The sequence below is a fragment of the Loxodonta africana genome, chromosome 6 (genome assembly GCF_030014295.1).
Source record: "Loxodonta africana isolate mLoxAfr1 chromosome 6, mLoxAfr1.hap2, whole genome shotgun sequence".
Taxonomy (NCBI): Eukaryota; Metazoa; Chordata; class Mammalia; order Proboscidea; family Elephantidae; genus Loxodonta; species Loxodonta africana.
The window spans coordinates 99,802,375-99,826,930 of NC_087347.1; the positions used below are offsets into that span (position 1 = coordinate 99,802,375).

The 24,556-nt window shown below is 37.4% G+C and overlaps 1 protein-coding gene across 43 annotated transcripts in view; it reads right to left on the reverse strand.

Moving 5' to 3' along the window:
• Positions 1-24,556, reverse strand: part of MBD5 (methyl-CpG binding domain protein 5) — a 444,773-nt gene that overhangs the window by 354,120 nt on the left and 66,097 nt on the right. For 3 of the 43 annotated variants that reach the window (XM_064287197.1, XM_064287183.1, XM_064287184.1), the window contains exon 1: positions 978-24,554. The exons of the other annotated variants lie outside the window; for them this stretch is intronic. The gene's annotated coding sequence lies outside the window, so the exon portion shown is untranslated. Of the gene's footprint in view, positions 1-977; positions 24,555-24,556 lie in introns of those variants that run through there. 43 annotated transcript variants of the gene reach the window in all.

The window sequence follows — 24,556 nt, forward strand, 5'->3', positions numbered from 1 at the left end:
AAAATATAACCAATATTACTGAATAATTTGTGTAGAAATCGTCAAACGGGAAACTAATTTGCTGTGTAAACTTTCACTTTAAACACAATAAAATATCATTAAAAAACGTTTGCATTTCTAACAAGTTCCCAGCTGCTGCTGCTGTGGCAAGGGTAGCTTAATGTGCTCCGAGAAACCACTGACCCAAATATTCCTAAATCTTTATCATTCTTAGTCTTCTTTAAACTGAATAACCTGTTACATTTTCTAGACCCAGTTTATCCATTTATTCATAGAACTATTTCTAGAACAGACTCTGTTTAAGGTATTGGAGATAAACTGGTGAACAACATAGACAAGGTTCCTGCTCTCATGGAGCTTATATTCTATTGGTGAGACAGACAATAAACAAGTAGATAAAAAAGACAATGCTAGATGGTAGTAAATGCCATTAAGAGAATTAAAACAAAGTGATGTAAATGAGGGATTTCTTTAGATATGGTGGTAGCTGAAGAAGACCTCTCTTAGGAGCTGACATTTAAGTTGAGATTTGAGTAACAGGAGTCAGCAGCCATGGAAAGCCTGAAGAGAACATTCTAGGCACAGGGAACAACTTGTGTAAATGTCCTAAAACAGGAACAACCTTGGTGTATTCAAGCAATAGGCAGGTCAATCTGGGTTACAAATGAGGGTAGAGAGGCACTGAGGGGCCCAGGCCAATTATGTAGGGTCTTTTTGATTAGCATTAAAAATTTTGGAGGGTTTTATTGCAGGGGAAGAGCTCCAATGTACCATACTTAAAAATATTGCCATTAGCATACAAATAATGAATACTGTAATTACTCTGTTGGTATTACATTTATAAATAATAACCTCATCTTATAAATTACAGGATACCCTTCCAAGTGGTCAGAAGATGGTGCCAGTAGTGGCAGGCAAAGTCTAAGCTTGGGACAATTAAAACAAAAGTCAGAGGCTTGGAAGTTTCTGTCACTTACTAGGCATGTGATCAATGAATGGCATGTCCCTTCAGCTCTCTGGACCTCAAGTATCCTCATCTCTAAAAGGGGACAGAACATTTCCAAGAATTGTTATGAAAACTGTGATAATTAATATACAATGCCCAGTAATTACCTGTTATTTTGTAAGTACTTAATAAAGAGTACTTGTAATCATTAAAATAGTCTACATCAATCTCTTCTGCTATTCCAGGTATAGTTATCAGATCAAAATAACCAAAATGGTTAAAATATGCTAAGTTTTCAGAAAATGTTTTCTTTTGCAGCTAATTCCCATAGCTTAAACTTTCCAATGTGCTCATATTATACATGTGTCTATACCTGAATTTTAAATACACTTATATAATAATACACCTAAAATAATAATGACTCTGTATTTTAAATCAACATATACAGGAATCTGTACATCAAAGAAATTTTGCTCCATTCAAAGTACAGCATTACAAGGCTACAATTATTTAAAAAAACCTGAAATTCCTAGAACAATTTTAAAATGCATTTAAAAGCCCTACAAAAGTCTTTTGCTTTTTAATTTTTACTTGATTTTGACAAAAATATAAACAGAAAACAAAAATAAAACCCTTGCTTATCTGAAGACAAGAACTGTCAGGATGATAGTTATCTATAAAATTCTAACTTATCCTCAAAAAATGGCTGCTAATTAATGCAGATAACCTTAAAAATAATGGTACAGGCTCTGCCGACAGCCTAATGAGTTCTCGAAGCAAGGTGGCGCATTACTAATATAAAGGCACAGAATTCACGTGATTGCTTCTAAGGAAAGGCAGTTGTTTAGAAGAATAAGTTCTAGTATGTTTGTTTAAAAGCAGTCAAATTACAACATAATGTATATATTATATGTACAGGATGGAGTGAGATTGAGAAATCATTTGTAGGAAAAGGGTCCAATGAGAGTATTCCTTTGGAAACTGACTGTCACATAAACTAATAATCTGTAAGAAAATAAAAAGGCATGAGAGACACAAAAGGCAATGCTGTTTTTTGGCAGTTGTACTCCAATATTCTTTTTTCCCATCCTCAGCTACTTTATAGCTCCAATCACCTACCATGTATTTCTTACTCCTCTTTTTCATTATTATTAGTAGTAAAAACCATTACCCTTTCTTAAGAAAGGAAGATTGAGAGACATAAGGAAGGGTTAAACAGGAGATGCATTCAAAATTAAAGTTAAAAGTGAAGTGGTGGAAAGAGGAAGGTGGAAACCTGATTCCATTTACTTCTAACTAAATACTGGAACTACAAGTGTTATAGGTAGAAAGATATTTAGGCACGGCAGTTCCTAGGGTCCAAAGACGAAAAGAATAAAATTAACGTGAAGCAGTTGTTATTGCTGTCAGGTGCCCTTGAATCAGTTCCAACTCACAGCACCCCTATGTACAACAGAATGAAACACTGCCTGCTCCTGCACCATCCTCACAATCATTATTATGCTTGAGTCCATTGTTGCAGCCACTGTGTCAACCCATCTCATTCAGGGTTGTCCTCATTTTTGCTGACCGTTTTCTTTACCAAGCATGAAGTCCTTCTCCAGGGACTGGTCCTTCCTGATAACATGTCCAAAGTACGTGAGACAAAGTCTCATCATCCTTGCTTCTAAGGAGCATTTTGGTTGTACTTCTTCTAAGACAGATTTGTTTATTCTTCTGGTAGTCCATATCAATATTCTTTGTTAGCACCATAATACAAAGTCATCAATTCTTTGGTTGTCCTTATTCATTTTCTAGCTTTCACATCCATATAACACGATTGAAAATACCATGGTTTGGGTCTAGCACACCTTAGTCCTCAAGGTGACATCTTTGCTTTTAACACTTTAAAGAAGTCATTTGCAGCAGATTTGCCCAACCCAATACATTGTTTGATTTCTTGACTGCTGCTTTCATGGGCACTGATTGTGGATCCAAGTAAAATGAAATGCTTGATAACTTCAATATTTTTTCCATTTATCATGATGTTGCTTACTGGCCCAGTTGTAAAGATTTTTGTTTTCTTTATGTTGTAATGAAATCCGTACTGAAGGGTGTATGTAGTCTTTGGTCTTCATCAGTTAAGTACTTCAAGATAAGTAGTGGAATGTGAAGCTAGGAGTGGCAAATAGAACCACCCCCCTCCCCACGCCATTCTGCATCCTGTTGGCTAATAGAGCCTTTAGTAATGGTCTGAGTCTAGTGGAATCTGCACTCTCATTACACGAGCATAAGAAGTGAGCCTCAGAAGTCAGGTGAAGGCTACAATAAGGGCATGTCTATGTTTGGGAATGGGCCAGGGTGGGGCCAAGGTTGGGTCAAACAGAACAAGGAGTACTGCGTGGTTTCATATCAAGAAAGGTGTGCATCAGGGTTGTATCCTTTCACCATACTTATTCAATCTGTATGCTGAACAAAAATTCCAAGAAGTTGGACTACATGAATGAGCATTTAGTATCAGGATTGGAAGATGACATTAAACAACCTGTGATATGCAGATGACACCCACTTGCTTGCTGAAAGTAAAGAGGACTTGAAGCACTTACTTATGAAGATCAAAGACTACAGCCTTCAGTATGGATTACAACTCAACCTAAAGAAAACAAAAATCCTCACAAGTGGACCAATAAGCAACATCATGATAAACAGAGAAAATTTCGAAGTTGTCAAGAATTTCATTTTACTTGGCTCTAAAACCAACGTCCATGGAAGCAGCAGTCAAGAAACCAAACCATGTATTGCATTGGACAAATATACTTCAAAAAACCAAAAACCAAACCCAGTGCCATCGCATCGATTCCAACTCATAGCGACCCTATAGGACAGAGTAGAACTGCCTCATAGAGTTTCCAAGTAGCGCCTGGCAGATTCGAACTGCCGACCCTTTGGTTAGCAGCTGTAGCACTTAACCACTACACCACTAGGGTTTCCATGCTTCAAAAGTGCTGAAAAACAAAGATGTCACTTTGAGGATTAAGGTATGTCTGACCCGAGCCATGATATTTTCAGTTGTCTCCATATGCACGTGAAAGCTAGACAATGAATGAGGCAGACCAAGAAGGATCGATGCTTTTGAATGATAGTGTTGATAAAGAATACTGAATATACCATGGACTGCTGGAAGAACAAACAAGTCCATCTTGGAAGAAGCACAGCCAGGGTGCTCCTTGAAGAACGGGTGGTGCAACTTCCTCTTGCATACTCTGGACATGTTATCAGGAGAGACCAGTCCCTGGAGAAGGCCATCGTGCTCGATAAGGTAGAGGATCATCAAAAAAGAAGATGACTCCCTATGAGATGGACTAATACAGTGGCTGTAACAATGGGCTCAAACATAGCAATGATTATGAGACCGATGCAGGACCAGGAAGTATTTTGTTCAGTTGTACACAGAGTTGCTATGAGTTGGAACCTACCGAATGGCACTTAACAACTACAATACAAAACATAACACCTAACTACCTTGGAAACCAGTATTTCTATGAGAAAATAGGTTCTGAATGACAACACTGACATGCAGATTAGAGATATCTTTGTCTTTTCAGGGTGATGGATTACTAAATATGTTGACTCCAGAGTTATGACTAAAACTACTAATGGCACACAGTATCTCTCACCCGAAACCCTTAGGAGTTTCAGAGCTGACCATTTGTTTTGGAAATTTAATATGGGAGTATATATACTGTATATGATATGTAATGGATTGAATTGTGTCCCCCCAAAATATGTGTCAACTTGGTTAGGCCATGTGTGGTTATCCTCTATTTTGTGATTTTCCTCCATGTTATAAATTATAATCTCTGCCTGTGGTTAAAAGGATTAAAGTGGGATGTAACACTCTTGCTCAGGCCATATCCCTGATTCAAAGCAAAGGGATTTTCCCTGGGGTATGGCCTGTAGCGCCTTCCATCTCTCAAGAGATAAAAGGAAAGGGAAGAAAGCAGAGAGTCGGGGACCTCATACCACCAAGAACGAAGCACCAGGAGCAGAGCACAGCCTTTGGACACAGGGTCCCTGCGCCTGAGGAGCTCCTAGACCAGGGGATGATTGAAGACTAGGACCTTCCTCCAGAGCCGACAGAGAGACAAGCCTTACCCTGGAGCTGACACACTGAATTTGGACCTGTAACCTACTAGACTGTGAGAAAATAAATATCTCTTTGTTAAAGCCACCCACTTGCGGTATTTCTGTTATAGCAGTACTAGATAACTAAGACATGATGTAACACTCCCAGCAGGTTCTGGGGCAACACCTAAAAATCAAACACATTAATATTTCTGTAGTGAAATATAGGGATATTCACATACGAAAAATACAGACTATAAATAGCCTCATGTAAGTTTAGCTGTGGATTTGCCACCAAATACGTTTCTTTCAAGTCAGGTTTGACTGCCTGAACTAAACATACTTTTAATTTGTTCTTATTAAACAAGCGTGGGTTCCCCTGCAACCCAGACCTTTTTGGAGTGCAGAATAACAGATAAGGGTTTATGTTAGAAGACTTAAAACAGTATTTGTAAATGTTAATCAACTTTCTCAAAATCCTCACATGGATGATGCATGGTCACCTTTCAAAAGGAAACTCTGGGGCTTCCTACACAATAGCCAAAAAGCTATTAAAAGCCCTGGATATTAGTAATTGCTCTGGTGCCCAAGAGTTTTGCAAAGAGACTGAGCTAATGCAAGAACAAATTTCCTATCGGACTGAATGTTAGAAAATATCATTATTCAAAATATAAGATTTATATTAGCCTCTCTGTCACAATCAATGATAATTACCATTAATAACAATAATAATGACGTAGGGAACGTTGCTTCACACTGGCTGCCAACAAAACCTGCCATTCCTAGTTTCCTCACACTCAAGTGGAACGCCTCAAATCTGTGCAGTGTTGCTCTTCCCTATCCTTGTTTCAGTGGTCTTAACTGGTTATGTTTCCTCCTGCCTCCTCCCTACTGACCCCTTGGGTGCCAGCTTCTATTTCAGTATTTGGAGTCAACTTACTTTTCTTTTCCTGGTCTTTTCTGGTTTCAAATCAGATGCCACTTTCTATTGTATATAAATTTATATTCTCCTTCCTAATATAGCTAACTTTCTGGCTAAGGCTCTGTGTTTGCTGAGACCCTTATCCGCCACCTTGTATGAGCCGGAATCAACTTTAGTTCCTGGCTTCTCTTGGCCTGTCCTATCCTGTGCCACTGGTATGGAGAGGAATTGTTATCACTCTCCTGAAAAAACTGTTTTAACAGTTATAAAATGTCTTCCTTCTGTAGGTTCTCTTCTTCTTACATGCCCATCCCCCATCAACCTCTTTAATCAAATAAAATGGAAGCTATTAGCAAAATGGAAACCCTGGTGGTGTAATGGTTAAGTACTCTGGCTGCTAACCAAGAAGTCGGCAGTTCGAATCTGCCAGGCGCTCCTTGGAAACTCTATGGGGCAGTTCTACTCTGTCCTATAGGGTCGCTATGAGTTGGAATTGACTCAACAGCAGTAGGTTTGGTTTTTGGGTTTGGTATTAGCAAAATGGAAACCCTGGTGGCGTAGTGGTTAAGTGCTAAGGCTGCTAAACAAAAAGGTTGGCAGTTTGAATCCACCAGGTGCTCCTTGGAATCTCTATGGGGCAGTTCTATTCTGTCCTATAAAATAAGGTTGCTATGAGTCGGAATCAACTTGACATCAACAGGTTTGGTTTTTGGTTTACTAAGAAAATATTTCAAAAGAAGAAACAAAATGTTATAGGTAGACATTAGATTTTAGTGCCTCACTTTGAAAGTGGTGAAATGAAAGAAGTGGTTAATTATTCCCTCCTCCTTCCACATAAAGGCAGGAAGGAAGAAAGGTAGAGAGGGAGGGAGACAGGGAGGGCTGGGGGCAAGGAAAATGTAAAGACAATCAAAACATTTAATAAAAAAAAAAAAAAAAAACACTGCCGTCGGTTCCGACTCATAGCGACCCTCTAAGACAGAGTAGAGCTGCCCGATAGAGTTTCCAAGGAGCGTCTGGCAGATTCGAACTGCCAGCCTCTTGGTTGGGAGCCATAACACTTAACCACTACGCCACCAGGGTTTCCAAACATTTAATATGACCCTTTAGAAACCTACTGTCCTTATTAACAGTGTCAATTTTCAATCCATAAATAAGGAAAAAATGACGTCAACAAGGAAATATTATTAGCTGGGACAGGGGATAGCAGATTACTTAACCAAACCCAAAACCGAACCCACTGCTGTTGAGTCAATTCCGACTCATAAGAACGGAGGAAAAAGACCTCAGAAAAAAATCAGCCACCACTAAATAAAATGACAAAAATATTCCATAAATAGCAATAAGATACCCTGTATTTACATAATGGCTTTCTTCCAGGAATTCATAGTGATGTATTTTTTAAAGTCAAGAGAAGTTTAAAAAAATAAGAAGAGAAGCAAAAATAAACTAAGCTTGAATCATTCTTAAAAGTATATGATAATCACATATTGAAGATGAATTACTTGGTCCTAAAAAAAAAAAAGGCTGAACCTGTAAAATACATTTTGTTTCTGAGACAAAGATTTTAATAGGACCAAGTTTCCACTGAAAAGCAACATAACAGGGTTGAAAATATATACTAAAATAATGCCTTAAAAAAACCAAACCCAGTGCCATGGAGTCGATTCCGACTCATAGCGACCCTACAGGACAGAGTAGAACTGCCCCATAGGGTTTCCAAGGAGTGCCTGGCAGATTCGAACTGCTGACCCTTTGGTTAGCAGCCGTAGCACTTAACCACTATGCCACCAGGTGCCTTAGAAGTTAGTAAATATTTTTCTGAAATATTAAAAAAATCTGTATTTTAACAGGGAGAAAACTGAGGTAGATACTACCTTAGAGTTGTCAAAATTCATTTTTTCAATTACAATTAAAATAAAGTAGCTTTTCTTTTATGTGTCCTGTTTTTAGAATATTTTAAATTCTAACTGGCAGAATTTTATAATCCCAATGTAACAATGAATCTTCTAGTTAGACATGTCAGAGTTATTGGCATCTCTATTGGTGGCATAGTGGTTAAGTGTTATGGCTGGTAACCAAAGGGTCAGCAGTTCAAATCCACCAGGCGCTCCTTGGAAACCCTGTGGTGCAGTTCTACTCTGTCCTATAGGGTGACTATGAGTTGGAATCGACTCGACGGCACTGGGTTATATGACGATAAACCAAAAAAATCAAACCCATTGCCATCGAGTCAATTTCAGCTCATAACTACCCTACAGGACAGAGCAGAACTGTCCCGCCGAGTTTCCAACAGCACCTAGTGGATCTGAACTGCTGACCTTTTGGTTAGCAGCAGTAGCACTTAACCACTATGTCACCAGGGTTTCCCTACAGAACGACAGAAGCGTAAAAAACATTATTTGCCCAATATTAAGGTGAAACCAGGCAGAGATCTTGGCATTTGACTTCAAGTCAAACGCTTTTTAAGTACTACCTAAATCTGTGTTCTATAACACAAAACTAAATATTAAATGGGAGACAGGCAAAACAAGAGAGACTTTATAATTTCTACATCAGGTTTTCAGTTTCTTGTACAATCTTTATCTAGAGGGAAAAGTCTCCTGGCAGTGAAAATATAAAGGATAATATATATATATATATTTATATATTTATATATATATATATATTTTATATATATTTGGTGGAGCCAACCCCAACTGATGGCAACCCCACGTGTGTCAGAGTAGAACTGTGATCAACCATATGGTTTTTAATGGCTAATTTTTTGGAAACAGGCTGTCAGGCGTTTCTTTCAAGGCACCTCTGGGTGGACTTGGACCTCCAACCTTTCAGTCAGCAGTGAGCATTAACACTTTGCACCACACAAGGGCTCCGTGCCCTTGTTACTACACGCTTATTCTTCATTATGGCAGGGTGTTTTACTACGAGGAATGGGATATGTAACTCCTTAACAAGGTTGGTCTTGTTTCTACATTCTATATCAAATAGTTTGATCCTTGTGACAAGTTTCATAACTAAACTAAGTTTTCAGCCTAAACCAGGTGGGACGATTAAGGAATGTCAGTAATTTACACTGGAAATATTTGCATATAAGTACGTAATTAGGAGTTAATTGTATAACTCCCTTAAAACCCACTGAAAACCAAACCCACTGCCGTTGAGTTGATTCCCACTCACAGCAATGGTGTAGGACAAAGTAAAACTGCCCCATAGAGTTTCCAAGGTTGTAAATCTTTACCGAAGCAGACTGCCACATCTTTCTCCCCAGAAGTGGCCGGCAAGTTCAAGCTGTCAACATATTGCTTAGCAGCTAATTAATTCCTTTAACTCCCTTATGTGTTATTTATTCACTCATTCAACAAATACTCAGTAAGCTCCTACTATGTGCCAGGAACTATTCTAAGTGCTAGGGTTACAGCAATTTTTAAAGAAGACAGAAAAGAACCCACCTTTTCATTCAAGGAGTTTCTGTGGGGGGATGGAAAGGAGTTGGAGCAGACAACAAACATTTATTTAACCCCCATTATTTGATATATATTTTTTTATTTGATACTAATTTTGCAAATTGCCTAGCACCCTGATATTGTGAGCTGTGAGCTGCTTTTTATACTGAAATATACAGTAAAGAAAGTATGGTCTTTTGGGTACAGGAATTATTCTTCTATTTAATAAGTACATTTGAAACATTTTCTATAATTAGAAGCAGCATATGTTTTTCTATAATTAATCTTAGCTTCCTTTATTTTGTAAAAATATATTTATTCTTCTTATCATGAAAGTAGCAACTATATTACAGAAAAATTAACACCTAGAAGGAAAAAAGTCCTTAATTTTAGTACCTTAATATAACCACACAGCAGTTTGATACATTACCTTCTAATATTTTTCATGTTTAAATAGTTGTATATTTACATAGCTGCAATCAAAACATGCAATAATTTGGAGTGCTTTTTACTTAAGTTTTATTTTGAGCATTTTAAAGACTTCATAATTTCTTGTTTATTTTTAAACTTAGTAGGTACACAAATCAGCAAAACAGCAGGATCTGTATTTATCTTTCTACAACATCATCTAAAATCTTTTATGGGAATAAAAAGCCTATTTTAAGCCTATCCAATCTTTGGATTGAGACTCAGGCTTTTTTTTTTTTTTTTTTTTAGCATATAATATACAGGAATTGGTCAGAGTTACTGCGGGTTGAGTTCCAAGCCACTACAATAAAGCAAATGTTGCAATTAAGCCAGTCACATGAATTTTTTTGTTTCCCAGCGCACATAAAAATTATCTTTATACTATACCGTAGTCTATTAAGTGTGTAGTAGCCTTATGTCTAAAAAAAAAGTACATATCTTAATTAAAAAATACTTTTTAATGCTTAAAAATGCTAACCGTCACCTGAGTCTTCATTGAGTCGTAATCTTTTTGCTGGTGGAGGGTCTGGCCTCGATGTTGCTGGCTGCTGACTGATCAGGATGGTGGCTGCTGAAGGCTGGGGTGGCTATGGCAATTTCTTAAAAAAAGACAGTAATGAAGTTTGCTTCATCAACTGACTCTTCCTTTCACAAGAGATTTTTCTTCAGCATGCAATGCTGTTTGATAGCATTTTACCCACAGTAGAACTTCTTTCAAAATTGGTGTCAGTTCTCTCAAACCCTCCTGCTGCTTTATCAGCTAAGTTTATGTAATATTCTAAATCCTTTGTAGTCATTTCAATAATGTTCATAGCATCTTCACCTGGAGCAGATTCCATCTCAAGTAACCACTTTCTTTGCTCATCCGTAAGAAGCAATTCCTCAGCCGTTAAAGTTTACCTTGAGATTGCGGCAATCCAGTCCCATCTTCAGGCTCCACTTCTAGTTCTCTTGCTATTTCTACCACATCTGCAGTTACTGATGTCTTGAGCCCCTCAAAGTCATGAGGGTTGGAATCAACTTCTTCCAAACTCCTGTTAATGTTGATATTTTCACCTCCTCCCATGAATCACAAATGTTCTTAATAGCATCTAGAATAGTGAATCCTTTCCAGAAGGTTTTCAGTTTTCTTTGTCCAGATCCATCAGAGAAAACACTATCTAAGGCAGGGATAGCCTTACGAAATGTACTCCTTTAGTAATACTTGAAGGTTGAAATTACTCCTTGATCCATGGGCTGCAGAATGGATGTTGTGTTAGCAGGCATGAAAACAACACTAATCTCCCTGTATCTCCATCAGAGCTCCCAGGTGACCAGGTGCATTGTCAATAAGCAGCAATATTTTGAAAGAAATCTTTTTTTCTGAGTAATAGGTCTCAACAGTAGGCTCAAAATATTCAGTAAACCATGTTCTAAACAGATGTGCTGTCGTCCAGGCTTTGTTGTTCTACTTCTAGAGCATAGGCAAAGTAGCTTGAGCATAATTCTTAAGGGCCCTAGGATTTTTGGAATGATAAATGAGCACAGGCTTCAACTTAAAGTCACCAGCTGCATTAGCCCCTAACAAGAGAGTCAGCCTGTCCTTGAAGCTTTGAAGCCAGGCGTTGACTTCTCCTCTCCAGCTATGGAAGCCACAGACGACGGCCTCTTCTTCCAATACCAGGCTGTTCTGTCTGCATGGACAACCTGTTGTTTCGTACCGCCCCCTTCATCAGTTGTAGCCAGATCTCCTGGATAACTTGCTGTAGCTTCTACATCATCACTTGCTGCGTCACCGTGCACTTTCATGTTATAGAGATGGCTTTTTTTCTTAAGCCTCACGAACCAACCTCTGCTGGCTTCAAAATTCTCGTCTACAACTTCCTTACTTCTCTCAGCCTTCACAGACTTGAAGAGAGTTAGGGCCCTGCTCGGATTAGGCTGTGGTTTAACGGAATGTGGTGGCTGGTTTGATCTTCAATCCAGACCCCTAAAACTTTCTCCAGATCAGTAATTAAGGCTGTTTTGCTTTCTTATTCATGTGCTCACTGGAGTAGAACTTTTTAATTTCCTTCAATAATTTTTCCTTTCCACTCCCAACTTGGCTGTTTGGTGCAAGAGGCTTAGCTTTTGGCCTATCTAGGCTTTCGACATTCTTTCTTCACTAAGCTTAATCATTTCTAGCTTTTGATTTAAAGTAAGAGATGTGCAACTCTTCCTTTCACTTGAACCCTTAGGGGCCATTGTAGGGTAATTAATTGGCCTAATTTCAATATTGCCATGTTTCAGGGAATGGGGCGGCCCAAGGAGAGGAAGCCTGATGGGGCAATTGGCCTGTCTGTGGAGCAGTCAGAACACACACAACATTTATCGATTACTTTCGCTGTCTTCTGTGGGTGCAGTTTGTGGTGTCCCAAAACAATTACAACAGTAACATCAAAGATCACTGATCACAGATCACCATAACAGAAATAATAATAATGAAAAAGTTTGAAATATTGCGAGGATTACCAAAATGTAGACCCAGAGACACAAAGTGAGCACGTGCTATTGGAAAAATGGCTCCGACAGACTTGCTCAGTACAAGGTTGCCACACTGTCATTTTGTAAAAGACACAGTATCTGTGAAGCACAATAAAGTGCCGTGCAACAAAATGAGGTATGCCTGTATACCAAAATGTATTCATATTACCATAAATTTCTACTTTAGATTAATTCTTGACTAAAACTAATAGGAAAAATTAATGAAATCACTTTTTTAAAACAAGAAGCATTTATATAGAAACTAGTAAAATATCAGGTTCCAAAAGTGCAGAAAACTAGAGAACCCTTAAAAAAAAATCCACACTAAACTTCTGCTTCTCTCAGGGCCAAACATTCCTAGATCATATTTTGAAGTTAGCTGAACCTTGCAATCTGCAGAACACATGACTAAGATACAAAATACACTGAATTTCCATATATACTGATCGTATTGAAGGGTTATGATTTTAATAAATCTTTTGCATTTTAAGACATAAATGCTTTAGCTGGACCAAAAGTTATTTATAAACTCAGTATGTGGCTGCTTACATGCTATAATTAACTACCTACCCCAAATTTCATGCCTCCAGACTCTACCTTCATCTTGATCCTAAACTTCCTTTTTACAAAGATTAAATTTTTTTTATTTCATTTTGTTTTAATAATTCCAAAAGATCCACTCAATGTCTTTACTTGATAAAGTAGTACCTATTAGCATGACAACATGGTTTATTAAATTAACTAGCTTCAGGGACCTGGGCCCTTAAAAAAAATGGGCAAAAGCAAATTTTAACGGGGAGAACAGCTAGTAAAACTGAAATGAGGATGCTGCGGATGGGCAGGGACTGCCTGTGACTTGAGAACTGCCTAAGATTCCAGGAAGCTTTATTTTCTTTAGTTTGTATTATCAAAACTGACTATGCTTCTCCAACTACAATAAGATCTCCAGGAACTGTGATTGTTACCAACACTATTGTCATCCTCTAAAACGTTATGAAAATCACTGATATAAGACAGGCTGAATGAGGCTGGGTCAAACCGAATATTGCCATGATACTGCCAACATAAGGGCAGTGATTTTGAGATTGGAAGACAGAGGCAAACTTTTCACAATTTTGCTGAGCTATGAGGTCAGCATTTATGAATGAGAATTGGCTTAGGTGGCAAGGAATAACTTCAGACATCATTTCAATTTTGCTTTAAAAACTTTAATGATACTGACCTGGAAATGTATTTTAATGGCCAGTCAAAATGAAGAGAGATAAGCAATGAAACTACATCAAGAGAATGACTACCACTGAGAGAGGTGAGTCAACAATATTAAATGTTATTTTTCTATAAACATGTCTTAGAAGGTTACAGGTGGCATTGTTTGCTCCAATCTGTGTAGCATTCATTTCCATGAATAATTAGGCAGTTAATAAAATATTTTTGATGGTAAAAATGATGACCTCACTAATTCTTTTATGATAAATTTTCCAACAGAAAGACAGGATTATTGACTAAAGTATTATTCCAAATTACTTTATAGCTGCAGTATCTAGTTACATGAAGCTACATTTGCAATTAGCATTGCCAAAGTAAGTTCACAATTACCAAGAAAAAGACTACATTTGTAATACAGAAACCAGAGATGTGAATGCATCAATGAATGTGTGTTAAAAGAAATATCAATGGATAATGTATACTTAAACACTGGACTATTTTAGCAATTGCAGAGAGAGCAGTCATGTGACTTTGTAACATAACAGTACATTTGCAATGGCCATGCTGTAGGGAGGAGTCCCTAGGTGGTGCAAACAGTTAAGTGCTCAGCTACTAACCAAAAGGTTGGTGGTTCGAACTCATCCAGAGGCACCTTCGAAGAAAGGCCTGTTGCTCTACTTCTGGAAGGTCACTCAGAGCCACTGCAAACCTTATGGAATGCAGTTATACTCTGAAACACATGGGGTTGCCATGTGTCAGAACTGTAGGATAGTGTCCCTGGGTGATGCAAACGGTTAACGTGCTTGGCTACTAACTGAAAAGTTGAAGGTTCTAGTCAACCCAGTGGCACCTCAGAAGAAAGACCTGGAAATCTACTTCCAAAAATACAGCCACTGTAAACTCTGTGGAGCACAGTTCTACTCTGACACTCATGGGGTCACCATAAGTTGAAATAAGCTCAACGGCAACTAGTAACTGGTATGCTGTAGGGTAGCTCACTTTACGGAAATTGTAATAAAATGACTACACATGTAAAACAGTTTTAAATGATAATCTCAGAATTACATACTGCAGCAGTCAATGGCCATGAGAAGGGAATTTTACTTAATCCATAGTAAACTCTGGTATATTTGGTGCATATAGACCAATCTGCTAGTCCCCAAACAAATAGAAGGCTGATAAAATACTGTGTCAACTCTGTTGCTGTTAGGTGCTGTCGAGTCGATTCTGACTCATAGTGACCCCATATGACAGAGTAGAACTGACCCACAGGGTTTTCTAGGCTGTAACCTTTATGGGAACTGGTTGCCAGGTCTTTCTACTGTGGAGGGGGCCTCTGGGTGAATTGGACCTGCCAACTTTTCAACTGGCAGCCAAGCAGTTAACCACTGCACCACCAGGGCTCCTATGTCAACTCTATGTACAAGTAAACAAGCACCCATTGGATACAAAGGGCATCGAGCATACAATCTCAGAATCAGGATAGAGTCACTGGAACCACAGGCCTGAGCCAGGTCTGACAATCAGCCATAATCAATCACAAAATCAGAAAGAATCTTAGGGGTAACTTGGAGAAGTATGCTCATCCACTGTTAAGGAAACCAACTCTAGTGCTTATAAAATGTAGAGCCATGGGTAAGGAATCAAGCTCTGAAGTATCAGATCTAAAAGAAGTTTTTCACAAATCTATAAAACCTGGTTCCTATCAACAAGTGAACAAGACAGATGCTACCTTAGCTGGTCAAGACTAGAACACTACAAACTGTTTTAAATAGGTGTTTTTGGCATTGATAGTCTACATTCCACATATTGAAACACCTTAGTTAGATCCTATAGCTGGGGTGAGGAGCCCTGGTGGCATGGTGGTTAAGCGCTCAGCTGCTAACCAAAATGTCAGCGGTTTGAACCCATTAGCTGCTCTGCAGGAGAAGGATGTGTCAGTCAGCTTCTGTGAAGATTATAGCCTTGGAAACCTTATGGGGCAGTTCTACTCTGTCCTATAGGGTCGCTATGAGTCAGAATATACTTGATGAAAACAGGTATAGCTGGTGTGGAACCTGGCAGAGTTCTACAATCTAACACGCGAAAAAATTGAGAATATAACTGAATTCAGCTCTTATGTCAGTATAAGAATGCATTAAGTATAAGCTCAAGGCATCGTTTCTCTCCTGCTGCTCACCTCACTCTCATGCTATAGAAGTTATGTATTTTGGAGGCATTTCCTCCAAAATTGCCTTAGAATAAACCAGGTTTGGTTTACACGATCTCCCTTGCCTCACGCAGAATCCGAATACCCTCTTCTTTATTTTGAACTTTAGTACCAGGAATGACTCTTACTCCTCCTTGTATAAAGTGTTTCACACACAGCAGGAACTCTATACATCTATAAGTCCCAAGTTCTCTGAACCACAGTCTCTTACTCCGTCTAAGAAATATATAATATTATAATCTTTGATAGAGCATCCCAGTCCATAACATGGAAAATTAAAATACACTGTTAGGTGTATTTCTGTTCATTAACTTTGATTTCTGAATGCTATAGAGTTAAGATCTTATTTCTGTAAGGAAGCAGATATCCTCATGGCTGCTTTGCTTCCTGTTCCAAAACAAATCATTCTTTAATATTTGTATATAGACATATTAGGAGTCTGAATATCTCATGGCTACCTAACTATGCATCAAATCGAACAGGCACCCCATATCTCCACTGCCTAGTAACAAAACCACTCAAGATGCTGATAAAATCACCATTCTAACACTAAGGCGAGGATGGATATTTCCACGGAAATGTAGTATCAGATCAAAAAGACACACTACTTGGAGGTACCCAGAACTTACCGAATGGTTGTATACCTTTTACCTGGCAATGGGCTAGGCAGGGTAATTTGTCTGAGAAACTTAAAATTTAAGTATAGATGTTATAAAACAGGGGTCGGCCAACTTTCTTCTGTAAAGGGTCAGATAGTAAATGTTTTAGCTTTATGAGCCTGTTGCATACAATTCTTTGTTGGTTTGCTTTTTAACCCTTTAAAAATGTAAAAAACAAAACAAAACACTTTCAGCTTAAGGACCATACAAAAACAGACTACAGACCAGATTTGGCCTGTGGGCCATAGTTTGCTGATATCTAATATAGAATTACTTGCCTTTTGTCCCTACTCAACTGTGAGAACCTAGAGAGAAGGGATGGATATGTTTTATCCCATTTAATCTTTCCAATGTGTAGTATACTGACTTGCACACAGTAGCCATTCAATAAATAGTTGATAAATGAACAGATAAATGAGTGAGTGGATGAATGAATAGATCCATCAGCAGTCTAGTAACAGAATTATTACTGTGCCAGTCATCAGTCAAACCAAAGTCCGTTGACATCGAGTAGATTCTGACTCATAGTGACCCCATAGGACACAGCAGAACTGTTTCATAGGATTTCTAAGGCTGTCAACTTTAAAAAAGCAGATTGCCACACCTTTCTCCCATGGAGCAGCTGGTTGGTTTGAATGGCCAACCTTTTGGTTATCAGTCAAGTGCTTAACCACTGTACCACCAGGGCTCCTTCAGTCATCAGTACTGCTTATCAATAGGTGGTTCTTGTCTCCTAGGCACACAGAAGACTAACTTCCTGGTCTCTTTATGATTCACTGTGCGATTTCTTGGCTGGTATATTTAAGTACAGATGCGAGATCCTCCGGAGATCTTTTTTTTGACTTTCCAGCATGGTGATCAGCAATGATTGAGATGGTGGCTGCTCCATTAGGTCCCTAAGTGACTATTATGAGCAGAGATGCTCCTGACCATGATGGACATGCATGGAGTGTGAGAAATAAACCTTTGTTGTTTTAAACCACTGAGGTTTTGTGGTTGTTTCTCACCACCTCATCATAGCCTATCCTGACTGATACACTGCCAATAGTACTTTCATCTTCAGGCTACATGCAGCCTATTTTAAGACTAATATCCGGCTGCAGTACAAAGCAGAAAGACAGGAATACCTTTATCACTCTGCTTAAAAATCAAGTGTCATGAGTTTTCAAACTAGTTCTAGTTCTGATGGGTGATCTGGGTTAACCACCAATCATTTAGTTTTTGTGACCTGTTTTCCTAACCAGAACAGTATAATGAAGATAATATTTACTTTCTAAGGCCACACTTGTGGGATAAATTAAGAAAACAACTATATAGATGTTATTTACAATCAAATAAGTTGGCTAATTACCAGTGGCTCCTGACTTTTTGCACACTAGCTATTTTGATGCTAATACATTTATATGGGGACTGAATAAAAAAACTAGATAACATTTCAGACGGGTCTTTAAATGAATCTAAATGCATCCTGGGAACAGTACTTTCTAAAATATTTAATTTTTGCAATACAGAATGTCATATTATAAAATCACTATAATGAGAGAAACTAACAGTCTAATCAATTATTAATCTTGACAGTCCTCAATTCTTATCAATAGTTCTGACCTGTCTTATTTTACTGAAATCTTCATTTGAGACTGTCATTTTTATAAACATATATATATATCATATCATGTACTTCATACCTCCATGATCTATTTCCAAGTGAATTTTTCGGCAATTACAGTATTTAAAATTTAATTACATGTAAGCCAGTTTTAGAGAAGTCCTGATGAAGCTCTGGTTAAACACTTGGCTGCTAATTGAAATGGTGGTGGTTTGAATCCACCAGCTGCTCCACAGGAGAAAAAACCAGACGATCTGCTCTCATAGAGACTACAGCCTAGGAAACCCTATGGGGACAGTTCTAGTCTGTCATACAGGGAGAGTTTCTAGGAATCGGAATCAGAATCAGCTTGACGGCACACAACAACAAACCAATTTTAACAGCATTGAGAATAGTTTTATTATCTATATTTACATATGAAGACAGATATTCAAAGCCATAAGAGCAATTTAAACAATTTAAGAAAACTTAAGCCTGGAAGGATTCTACTCCAATGAAGTCTTGGACATGGTAGATGCTCAGTAAAAATTGACTGAATTAAGGAGTAACATTTAACCCACTCCAAAAATAAGAACCCATGTAAGATTAAACGTATTTATAAAGACCTTCAGAGTAGACGTTGGTCTTGATCTTTACTGATGACACGATTAAATACTGAACAACCTGAATAACTTTCTTCTATCAAATCTAAGCTTTGTTACCTATAGTTTAAGCTGATATCTTTTTTAAACTTTTTTTCTACTTGATTATAAAGAATACGTGTTTTGTTTTGTAAAAACAAAACTGGAAAATACTGAAAATACAAAGAAAACAGAAATCATCAACTTTACCAGTTATCAAGGACTTCTTAACTAATCGAGGTCAAGTAAAATCTATTCCAGGAATGCAAGGATTGTACAATACTAATATATCTATTAGCAGAACAAATAAAAATTATATTGATCAGAAATCACTGGGGGAAAGAACAATTTAACAAACGCGCTGAGAAAATTGCCCAGCTATTTAGAAAAATGTCTGCTAAAATACAACTTAATATATTTTAGATTAATTAAAACATTAAATAAAAAAAACAGGCTAGAATTAGCTACAGATATATATTTAACAGATTTCTAGAAAAGAATTTTGTAAGTTTATAGTTAATGGGAGGAAGAAAAAAGAACTGACTAGTTTTGCTCTACAGAAATTTTAAATTTCCATGCATTAAAATACATCATAAACAAAAGTAAAGGAAAAGAAATAAACTAAGAAAATAATAGTTGCTACAGATATTAGCCAATGGTTTATAGCCTTAATCAATAATGCGTTTATACAAATTGATGGGAAAAATACTAAGACCCCAATATAAAAATGGAGAAAGAATATGAAAACGAAATTCATAGATAAGTAAATACAAATAGCCAAAAGAACATATAAATATGCATCCTTATTGGTAATTAAAAAAATACAAATAAGCTATCAATTTTATTTTGTCAAATTAGAAAAATATCTACAAAGAATTAATTTTGGTGAGGCTTTAGGAGGATGGGCAGTATGAGGCACTAAATGAATGGTGGGAATGAAACATAACACTTTTGGAAAACAGTTTAGCCATATGAAAAATATTCACCTTCTGTGGCCTATTAATTCCTCTTCTATGAACCTACCATAAGGTTCACAGAACTCTAGCCACATTCCCCTTCTCTGAGAACAACCTTCCCTTCCTCTTCCCCATGTTCTTATCAGTTACATTTTATGTTATATAATCTCACCACTTGGCCAGAGTACCTGCTGTGGCCAGAGTAGGCTGACACCAGAGGGAGCCAATCCACTGGTTGGGCTGAGCCAAACAGATTGCCAGGGTTTCCATCCCAGACAGGATTCAGAACAGGGGTACAGGAGCACGAAGCGACGTAAAGTGGGAATGACTATGTTAGACCCACTTGCAAGAAGAACCGAGTAAGTCAATTTCCGAGAGAGAGAGGGAGAATAACTGAATGCTCACAGAGAATGAGAGGTGAATGTCAACCTCACGCAAGACAGAGAATCCTAATGATTTTCTAGCTCCTGATTCTAGGTCCAGGAAGCCCTCGTGGCCTACTGGTTAAGCGCTACAGCTGCTAACCAAAAGGTCAGCAGTCCGAATCCACCAGGCCCTCCTTGGGAACTCTGTGGGGCAGTTTTACTCTGTCCTATAGGGTGGCTATGAGTCGGAATTGACTGAAAGGCAATAGGTTTTTTTTTTTTTTTTTTTGTATTCTAGTTCCATATGAATTCCAGCTGCACTTCCTGCTCTTGAAATACTTCTGTAGACATCTAATAAATTAAATAAGCTGAAGTGGATTCTACCCCTTGCAGACAAGTGATTCCTAAAAGATACTACAGATTTATTTAAGAAAATAAAAACCTAGAAATAACTGAAATGTCCAAAAACAGAGGAAACAGTAAATAAATTAGGCACCACCACAATAAGTAATTATGAAAGCACGAATAATAAAATATAAATAATATTAATGACAAAGGAAAAAGTTTTAATCTAGTTTTAAATGAAAGGGGCAATGTACAGCATATATGTACATATTATGTGTGCGTTTCTATCTGTCAACAATTTCATTTTGGTGCTACAAAAAAAAAAACAAAACAGAAAGGAACTTACAGAAAAATATTAACACTGGTTACCTGTAGGTGGCAATTAAAAAAAATTCATATTTCTCTTTATCTTCCAAATTTTCTTCAAAAAGTATGTCCTCCTTTTTAAAAGAATAAACATTTTTAACAAATTTTATCAACTTTACTTTGGGCGAACCAAATAACTGATGAGGGTGTTTCTCTTTATAAAATTTTTCCAGCTAATAAATGAAAATGGAAGAATTAGAGTATTGGCTTTTATCAGCAACCCTTAATGATCATCGATGGGTTCTCAGGAGACATACACAGCAAAAAAGGCAACCAGTCAACATGTACCTCTTGATAAACAAAACAATTTATGAAATATTCTTGCCAAAAAAAAAATCAAACTTGAATCTGATTAAGCCTCTGGATCAAGTCTACCAATTCACAGAAAATGCTGAGGGACAGAGGAACATGAAACAACACAACAGGAACACACCCAGCAAAATCCAAACTGTTGAGAACTTAGAGAACCTCTCTTCAACAAACTGCAAAGGGAAAGGGAGAACCTACAGATTCAGAAACATTTAGGGGATACATCAGCCAACTGCAGTATATGGATCTTCTTAAGATACTGATTCAAACTACAAAAAAACAAAACAAAAATGGAGAAAAAACTAACTTATAAGGCAATTTGAAAACTGACTGATGCATGATAGTTAAGGACTATGTCTACCTTTTTAAAGTATGATAATGAATGGTATTGTGGTTATTTTTAAATTTTGTCTTTTTGTTTTTAGATAAACATACTGAAATAGTTAAGGATGAAAACTGTTCAAATAGCCTGATGCTCTAAGTACTTTCAGGATAATTATTTCCATTTTTCTTAGCCCAGTCTAGTGCTTTTGGTAAGATGGGCCATGGAATGTAGGTTAGACAAGGAAGAAAGGTATAGTAGGTAGGATTTTAGACCCACATTTTGGTTTCAGAGTAAACCAATTTTTACCTGTGTCTCTGATTTAAAGATGTATCTATCGGAAACTCTTGTGGCATAATGGTTAAGCGCTATGGCTGCTAACCAAAAGTTCGGCAGTTTGAATTCACCAGGTGCTCGTTGGAAACCTTATGGGGCAGTTCTACTCTATCCTGTAGGGTCGCTATAAGTCAGAATTGACTCCAGGGCCATGGGTTTGGTTTGATTTTATATACATACCACTAAGTCTTCAAGTCCTAGCTTATCCTAGTATGCCCTACAACCCTGTTTACCTTTGCTCACTCCCTGAAATGAAACCCTTTTCTTACAGTAATCAGCCCTGGTGGCGCACTAGTTAAGCCCTCGACTGCTAACAGAAAGGTCAGCGATTCGAACTCACCAGCCACTCCCTGGGAGAAAGACGTAGCAGCTCGCTCCCATAAAGATTACAAGCTGTTTTACCTTGCCCTACAGGGTTGCTATGAGTCGGAATCGACAGCAATAGGATAGTCTTCCTTACTTGACGCATTCTCGCATTCTACACTGGGTTTCTTCTTCACTGAGCCACCTTTTCAATAATTCCTTCCCTCATAGCTTTTCTACTGTGCCTCTATTACTGCTGTTATATTAATTAAGAATTTCCTACGCCTCATTGTCTTCACAGAATGCTCCATCTAAGGACTTCTTTGCCTTAATAGAAACCCAGAAGACATTTTTCTCATGTGGCCCTCTCTACAGGAAGCCTTTATTCCTTATAACAGAGTCTGGGGGAAGGAGGAGGTCATCATTCTCCTAGCTACTCATGATTATTTCCAAATCGTTACTGACATATACTGATGTAAAAATTCTATTCCTATGCCCCCTCCTCTTTTACCCCTTCAAATATCATCTATAGATCTCCTAAAGCCATCCACATTCATCAAACGCTGTGGCACTTGACCTGACTTGATTGATTGACAACAAACCCCTCCTTCCATCTATCCATTCTTAAAAGAAAGAAAAAAAAAGGGCAGTCTGATTTACCTATACCCCAAAAAACAGTAAATCTAAAATAAAGACAACACTGATCTTTTTCTCTCTAAACTGACTCCATCACCACAGTAGGGGTCTCTTAGCACAGAGCAATAGAAAATTATCAGTGACAATCTCACACTTCTAAGGAATACAGGCTATGGTGAGGCTTCTTGGCCAGCTCAGTGGGAGAGACCCAAGCCCCTGAATTTGAAAAGAAGCCTAGATGGGGTATTCATTCCAGCCGTTTATCACTTCATTTCATCACCTATGCCATTTTTGTTCAAAGGGTAAACTTCACAGATGCATATGCATAATCTGAGAACATTAAAATACATACGGAAATATGTATTTCTCAAACAAATCAGTGTGGTTTAGAAAACTTGCAGAAAGCATATATAAACATTTATCACTAGTAAAAGGAAACATGACCCCCAATCAGATCCAACTGATTTAGCTTTCACAGGTTATGAAAACTTGAAATGATAAAACTTTCGAGTTAATAAGTAAATCTGATGCATTCATAATATAGGAACCTGTCATGAAAAGTAATGTTTTCATTATCAGGGACAATCAAGTGCATTTTATTCTGTTTTCACACAACAATTAATTCATGTCTCCCTTACAGAACTAAAGTGATATATTAAATCTAAAAGTATTCAACTGACCACTCAATCAAACCCTTGGTCAGTATATAAGTTATGTCCCCACCTGGGGAGGGGAGGGGAAGGCACAAAATCTATAATATTAAGCCTAAATAAATCACAGTAAAGGATCTGGTATTTTTCTTTGTGCTACATAACATACATATTTGGAAAAATACTTTTTAAATACACACCAAACCATGGAAGTTTTACCTGTAAAAACTAAAACCTGTATTTTGGCCTGTATATTTTTTAAAAATGTTTGATTCCTGGTAAAACAAAAATGCATTTTGCATCTAAAAATACATTATCCTGAAGGATGACACTGTGTGAAATGGTGTAATTTAAGGAAACTTATTTTTAACTAAATGATGACTCATTTTCACGATGCAGATTTTAGGTAACTACATATTTTTATGTAGTTTCATTACCTAAAGGTGTTTGTTACTTGACTTTCAATAGATCTCAAGACACTGTATCTATTATGATAAATCCATTATTTAAATTGGATGGTATGAAGAGGGTAGAACCTGTCTTCAAATTAGCATACTGAATTCTCTAGGTAAATGAAGACTGGTAAATAAAGATTAAAACAGAGCTTCAGAACCTGTCCATTTAGTTCAAGCCCCTGCTGAGAACTGCATTTCTAATGAGTTCCCTGCTGAGAATTTACATTTCCATCCTAGATATACTGAATCAGAATCTACATTTTAACAAGATTCCCAGGTGATTCTTCTGCATAACTTACTGGGCGCTTGTTAGAAATGCAAACCCTAAAAAAGGAAACTTGTTAGAAATGCAAATTCTCAGCAGGGGTTTGAACCTGAAGGAACTGGGTTTGAAGCCCTGGATTAAAACAAGGAGTACATATATACATATACATTTGGCTATGATAGCCTCCAGAATATGAGAATGCCTGATCATGGAAGACATAAAAAAAAAAAAAAAAAAAATTTACTGTCCAATGAACCTTCTAGATTTTCTTCACATAATCTGTCAAATTTAGTATTAGAACTCACCATGAATATTAAAAATAAAAAAAGACTTAATGATTACTATCTTATTTAGTGCTGCGTAGTGGTTAAGAGCTATGGCTACTAACCAAAAAGCCGGCGGTTCAAATATACCAGGCACTCCTTGGAATTCCTACAGGGCAGTTCTATTCTATCCTATAGGGTCACTATGAGTTGGAATTCACTCAACGACAATGGTTTTTTTTTTATTATAACATAAATACTACAAGTGGATGGCTTTAACAAAGAGAAATTTATTCT